This window comes from Phyllobates terribilis, unplaced genomic scaffold (genome assembly GCF_046119375.1).
Source record: "Phyllobates terribilis strain yellow unplaced genomic scaffold, ASM4611937v1 Scaffold_19__1_contigs__length_20705806, whole genome shotgun sequence".
Classification (NCBI taxonomy): domain Eukaryota; kingdom Metazoa; phylum Chordata; class Amphibia; order Anura; family Dendrobatidae; genus Phyllobates; species Phyllobates terribilis.
Window position 1 is genome coordinate 2,158,005 of NW_027362779.1, and position 8,285 is coordinate 2,166,289.

Consider the following 8,285-nt stretch of genomic DNA (forward strand, 5'->3'; position numbering starts at 1 on the left):
GCATATACCAGGATGGAAGCAGTATATAACAGGATGGGGGCATATACCAGGATGGAGGGAGCATATACAAGAATTGGGGGAGCATATACCAGGGTAGGGAAGCAAATACCAGGATGGGGGGCATATACCAGGGTGGATGGGCATATACGAGGATTGAGGCAGCATAAACCAGGATGGGTGGAGCATATACCAGGATGGGGGGGCATATACCAGGATGGAGGGAGCATATACGAGGATTGGAGGAGCATATACCAGGATTGGGGGAGCACATACCAGGATAGGGGGAGCATATACCAGGATGGAGGGAGCATATACCAGGATGGGGGGAGCATATACCAGGATGGGGGGAGCATATACCAGGATGGGGAAGTATATACCATGATGGGGGAGCATATACCAGGATGGAGGGAGCATATAACAGGATAGGGGGTATATACCAGGATGGGGGGAGCTCATACCAGGATGAGGGGCATATATCAGGATGGGGGGCATATACCAGGATGGGGAGAGCATATACCAGGATGGGGGGAGCATATACCAGGATGAGGGGGAGCATATACCAGGATGGTGGGCATATACCAGGATGGGGGGAGCATATACCAGGATGGGGGAGCATATACCAGGATGGGGGAGCATGTACCGGGGGAGCATATACCAGAATGGGGGGATATACCAGGATGGGGGGCATATACCAGGATGGAGGGAGCATATACCAGGATGGGGGAGCATATACCAGGATGGGGGGAGCATATGCCAGGATAGCGGGAGCATATACCAGGATGGGGGGAGCATATACCAGGATGGGGAGGAGCATATACCAGGATGGGGGGAGCATATACCAGGATGGGGGAGCATATACCAGGATGGGGGCACATACCAGGATGGAAGGAGCATATAATAGGATGGGGGGAAATATACCAGGATAGGGAAGCATATACCAGGATGGGGGGGCATATACCAGGATGGAGGGAGCATATACAAGAATTGGGTGAGCATATACCAGGGTAGGGAAGCATATACCAGGATGGGGGGACATATACCAGGGTGGGGGGGCATATACGAGGATTGAGGCAGCATATACCAGGATGGGTTGAGCATATACCAGGATGGGGGGGCATATAACAGGATGGAGGGAGCATATACGAGGATTGGGGGAGCATATACCAGGATTGGGGGAGCATATACCAGGATAGGGGAAGCATATATGAGGATGGAGGGAGCATATACCAGGATGGAGGGAGCATATACCAGGATGGGGGGAGCATATACCAGAATGGGGAAGTATATACCAGGATGGGGGAGCATATACCAGGATGAAGGGAGCATATAACAGGATGGGGGGAGCATATACCAGGATGGGGGGAGCATATACCAGGATGGGGGGGTATATACCAGGATGGGGGAGCATATACCAGGATGGGGAGAGCATATACCAAGATGGGGGAGCATATACCAGGATGGAGGGAGCATATACCAGGATGGAGGGAGCATATACCAGTATGGGGGGAGCTTATACCAGTATGGGGGGAGCATATACGAGGATTGGGGGAACATATACAAGGATGGGGGGGAGCATATACCAAGAAGGGGACCAGGATTGGGGGATCATATACCAGGATGGGGGGGAGCATATAACAGGATGGGGGAACATATACCAGTATGGGGGGAGCATATACCAGGATGGGGAGGAGCATATACCAGGATGGGGGGATATACCAGGATAGGGGGAGCATATACCAGGATGGGGGGAGCATATACCAGGATGGGGGAGCATATACCAGGATGGGGGGAGAATATACCAGGATGGAGGGAGCATATAACAAGATGGGGGGCATATACCAGGATGGAGGGAGCATATACAAGAATTGGGGTAGCATATACCAGGGTAGGGAAGCATATACCAGGATGGGGGGCATATACCAGGGTGGGGAGGCATATACGAGGATTGAGGCAGCATATACCAGGATGGGTGGAGTGTATACCAGAATGGGGGGCATATACCAGAATGGAGGGAGCATATACCAGGATAGGGGAGCATATACGAGGATGGAGGGAGCATAGACCAGGATGGAGGGAGCATATACCAGGATGGGGGGAGCATATAAAAGGATGGGGGGAGCATATACCAGGATGGGGAAGTATATACCAGGATGGGGGAGCATATACCAGGATGGTGGGAGCATATAACAGGATAGGGGGAGCATATACCAGGATGGGGGAGCATATACCAGGATGGGGGGAGCATATACCAGGATGGGGGGAGCACATACCAGGATGGGGGACATATACCAGGATGGGGGGCATATACCAGGATGGGGGGAGCATATACCAGGATGGGGGGAGCATATACCAGGATGAGGGGGAGCATATACCAGGATGGGGGGCATATACCAGGATGGGGGGAGCATATACCAGGATGGGGGATCATATACCAGGATGGGGGAGCATATAACGGGGGAGCATATACCAGAATGTGGGGATATACCAGGATGGGGGGCATATACCAGGATGGGGGGCATATACCAGTATATGGTAAGCATATACGAGGATGGAGGGAGCATATATCAGGATGGAGGGAGCATATACCAGGATGGGGGGAGCATATACCAGGATGGGGGGAGCATATACCAGGATGGGGAAGTATATACCAGGATGGGGGAGCATATACCAGGATGGAGGGAGCATATAACAGGATAGGGGGGAGCATATACCAGAATGGGGGGGCATATACCAGGATGGAGGGAGCATATACTAGCATTGGGTGAGCATATACCAGGATTGGGGGAGCATATACCAGGATAGGGGAAGCATATACGAGGATGGAGGGAGCATATACCAGGATGGAGGGAGCATATACAGGATGGAGGGAGCATATACCAGGATGGGGGGAGCATATACCAGGATGGGGAAGTATATACCAGGATGGAGAGAGCATATAACAGGATAGGGGGAGCATATACCAGGATGGGGGGAGCACATACCAGGATGGGGGGCATATACCAGGATGGAGGGAGCATATACCAGGATGGGGAGGAGCATACACCAGGATGGGGGGAGCATATACCAGGATGGGGGAGCATATACCAGGATGGGGACACATACCAGGATGGAGGGAGCATATAACAGGATGGGGGGGCATATACCAGGATAGGGAAGCATATACCAGGATGGGGGGCATATACCAGGATGGAGGGAGCATATACAAGAATTGGGTGAGCATATACCAGGGTAGGGAAGCATATACCAGGATGGGGGACATATACCAGGGTGGGGGGGCATATACGAGGATTGAGGCAGCATATACCAGGATGGGTGGAGCATATACCAGGATGGGGGGGCATATAAAAGGATGGAGGGAGCATATATGAGGATTGGGGGAGCATATACCAGGATTGGGGGAGCATATACCAAGATAGGGGAAGCATATATGAGGATGGAGGGAGCATATACCAGGATGGAGGGAGCATATACCAGGATGGGGGGAGCATATACCAGAATGGGGAAGTATATACCAGGATGGGGGAGCATATACCAGGATGGAGGGAGCATATAACAGGATGGGGGGAGCATATACCAGGATGGGGGGAGCATATACCAGGATGGGGGGGGTATATACTAGGATGGGGGAGCATATACCAGGATGGAGGGAGCATATACCAGGATGGAGGGAGCATATACCAGTATGGGGGGAGCTTATACCAGTATGGGGGGAGCATATTCAAGGATTGGGGGAACATATACAAGGATGGGGTGGAGCATATACCAAGAAGGGGACCAGGATTGGGGGATCATATACCAGGAAGGTTTATTTTCTCCCTGCTGCATTCGACTACGTGCAGGCGTTGGGCAACATAATAACGCTATTAACCTGCAGATTAATCACATATGTGCAGGTTAACGGTGTTATTTCTGGTGACAGGTTCCCTTTAATTTTGTAGTACAATACTTCAATAGAATGACCCGGACTCAGTGTATGCCTATACCATGCTATCCGGCACCATTTTTTTAAGACACTGTCTGCAAATTCGCATATACAGTGTCTTCAATAAAATAGCGCCGGATAAGCGCAAACGCTGACTCCAGCGCCATTTTATTGAAGTAATGTACTACAACGTCAACATAGCAGTGCGCATGCACCACCCATCACCATTATTCCTTTGGCTGGCACGTGTGCACTGCTGTGTTGACATTGTATTACATTACTTCAGTAAAATGGCGCTTATCCGGCGCTATTTTATTGAAGACAATGTATATGCGAATTTGCAGACAGTGTCTTAAAAAAAAATGGCGCCAGAAATATACCAATAAAAATGCTCACCACCCGGGCGTAGAAGGGGTTCAATAGCTAGTATAATATATAACCAGTGGCGTAACGAGGCTGATGGGTCCCGGAGCAAGATTTGGACCCCCCCATTCTGATTATATACAGGGTGGGCCATTTACATGGATACACCTAAATTAAATGGGAATGGTTGGTAATATCAACTTACTGTTTGTGGCACATTAGTATATGTGAGGGGAAAACTTTTCCAGATGGGTGGTGACCATGGCGGCTATTTTGAAGTCGGCCATTTTGGATCCAACTTTATTTTTTTCAAAGGAAAGAGGGTCATGTGACACATCAAACTTATTGAGAATTTGATAAGAAAAACAATGGTGTGCTTGGTTTTAATGTAACTTTATGACCACTTATAAAATGTGTTCAAATTGCTGCCCATTGTGTTGGATTGTCAATGCAACCCTCTTCTCCCACTCTTGACACTCTGATAGCAACACCACAACACCATAGTCCTCCATATAGTATAATGCACTCCCCATAGTCCTCCATTTAATATAATGCACAACATAGTCCTCCATACAGTATAATGCACTCCCCATAGTCCTCCATATAGTATAATGCACCACACAGTCCTCCATATAGTATAAAGCTTTCCCCATAGTCCTCCATATAGTATAATGCGTTCCATAGTCCTCCACATAGTATAATACACTCCCCATAGTCCTCTCTATACTATAATGCAAACCATAGTCCTCCATATAATATAATGCATCCCATAGTCCTCCATATGGTATAATGCATCCCATAGTCCTCCATATAGTATAATGGACTCCCCACAATCCTCTATATAGTATAATACACTCCCCATAGTCCTCCATATAGTATAATGCACTCCACATAGTCCTCCATATAATATAATGCATCCCATAGTCCTCCATATAGTATAATGCACTCCCCATAGTCCTCCATATACACTGCTCAAAAAATAAAGGGAACACTTAAACAACAGAATATAACTCCACGTAAATCAAACTTCTGTGAAATCAAACTGTCCACTTAGGAAGCAACACTGATTGACAATTAATTTCATATTTTGTTGTGCAAATGGAATAGACAATAGATGGAAATTATTGGCAATCATCAAGACACCCTCAATAAAGGAGTGGTTCTGCAGGTGGGGACCACAGACCACATCTCAGTACCAATGCTTTCTGGCTGATGTTTTGGTCACTTTTGAATGTTGGTTGTGCTTTCACATTCGTGGTAGCACGAGACGGACTCTACAACCCACAGAAGTTGCTCAGGTAGTGCAGCTCATCCAGGATGGCACATCAATGCGAGCTGTGGCAAGAAGGCTTGCTGTGTCTGTCAGCGTAGTGTCCAGAGGCTGGAGGCGCTACCAGGAGACAGGCCAGTACACCAGGAGACATGGAGGGGGCCGTAGGAGGGCAACAACCCAGCAGCAGGACCGCTACCTCCGCCTTTGTGCTAGGAGGAACAGGAGGAGCACTGCCAGAGTCCTGCAAAATGACCTCCAACAGGCCACAAATCTGCATGCGTCTGCACAAACGGTTAGAAACCGACTCCATGAGGTTGGAATGAGGGCCCGATGTCCACAGATGAGGGTTGTGCTCACAGCCGAACACCGTGCAGGACGCTTGGCATTTGCCTTAGAACACCAGGATTGGCAAAGTCGCCACTGGCGCCCTGTGCTCTTCACAGATGAAAGCAGGTTCACACTGAGCACGTGTGACAGACGTGACAGAGTCTGGAGACGCCGTGGAGAGCGATCTGCTGCCTGCAACATCCTTCAGCATGACCGGTTTGGCAGTGGGTCAGTAATGGTGTGGGGTGGCATTTCTTTGGAGGGCCGCACAGCCCTCCATGTGCTCGCCAGAGGTAGCCTGACTGCCATTAGGTACCAAGATGAGATCCTCAGACCCCTTGTAAGACCATATGCTGGTGTGGTTGGCCCTGGGTTCCTCCTAATGCAGGACAATGCCAGACCTCATGTGGCTGGAGTGTGTCAGCAGTTCCTGCAAGATGAAGGCATTGAGGTTATGGACTGTCCCGCCCGTTCCCCAGACCTGAATCTGATTGAGCACATCTGGGACATCATGTCTCGCTCCATCCACCAACGTCATGTTGCACCACAGACTGTCCAGGAGTTGGCGGATGCTTTAGTCCAGGTCTGGGAGGAGATCCCACAGGAGACCATCCGCAACCTCATCAGGAGCATGCCCAGGCATTGTAGGGAGGTCATGCAGGCACGTGGAGGCCACACACAATACTGAGCCTCATTTTGTCTTGTTTTAAGGACATTACATCAAAGTTGGATCAGCCTGTAGTGTGTTTTTCCTCTTTAATTTTGGGGGTGACTCCAAATCCAGGCCTCCATTGCTTAATAAATTTGATTTCCATTGATGATTTTTGTGTGATTTTGTTGTCAGCACATTCAACTTTGTACAGAACAAAATATTCAATGAGAATATTTCATTCTTTCAGATCTAGGATGGGTTATTTGAGTGTTTGCTTTATTTTTTTGAGCAGTGTATTACAATGCACTCCCCATAGTCCTCCATATAATAATGCATCCCATAGTCCTCCATATAGTATAATGGACTCCCCATAGTCCTCCATAAAGTATAATGCACTCCCCATAGTCCTCCATATGGTATAATGCATCCCATACTCTTCCATATAGTATAATACACTCCCCATAGTCCTCCATATAGTATAATGCATCCCATAGTTCTCCATATAGCATAATGCACCCCCCCATAGTCCTCCATATAATATAATGCATCCCATAGTCCTCCATATAGTATAATGGACTCCCCACAGTCCTCTATATAGTATAATGCATCCCATAATCCTCCATATAGTATAATACACTCCCCATAGTCCTCCATATAGTATAATGCATCCCATAGTCCTCCATATAGCATAATGCATTCCCCATAGTCCTACATATAATATAATGCATGCCGTAGTCCTCCATATAGTATAATGGATTCCCCACAGTCCTCTATATAGTATAATATTCTCCCCATAGTCTTCCATATAGGATAATGCACCACATAGTACTCCATACAGTATAATGCACTTCCCATAGTCCTCCATAAAATAGAATGCGTCCCATATTCCTCCATATAGTATAATGCATCCCATAGTCCTCCATATAGTATAATATGCTCCCCATAGTTCTCCATATAGTATAATGCATCCCATAGTCCTCCATATAGCATAATGCATTCCACATAGTCCTCCATATAATATAATACATGCCGTAGTCCTCCATATAGTATAATGGATTCCCCACAGTCCTCTATATAGTATAATATTCTCCCCATAGTCTTCCATATAGCATACTGCGCTCCCCATAGTCCTCCATATAGTATAATACACTCCCCATAGTTCTCCATATAGTATAATGCACCACATAGTCCTCCATATAGTATAATGCACCACAAAGTCCTCCATACAGTATAATCCACTCCCCATAGTCCTCCATATAGTATAATGCACTCCCTATAGTCCTTCATATAGTATAATGCACTCCCCATAGTCCTCCTTATAGTATAATGCACCACATAGTCCTCCATACAGTATAATGCACTCCCCATAGTCCTCCATATAGTATATTGCACTCCCCATAGTACTCCTTATAGTATAATGCACCACATAGTCCTCCATACAGTATAATGCACTCCCCATAGTTATCCATATAGTATAATGCACTCCCCATAGTCCTTAATATAATAGTATGCATCCCATATTCCTCCACATAGTATAATGCATCCCATAGTCCTCCGTATAGTATAATTGACTCCCCACAGTCCTCTACATAGTATAATACACTCCCCATAGTCCTCAATATAGTATAATGCACTCCCCTTAGTCTTCCATATACAATACTGCATTCCCCATAGTCTTTCATATAGTATAATACACTCCCCATAGTCCTCCATATAGTATAATGCACTACATAGTCCTCCATATAGTA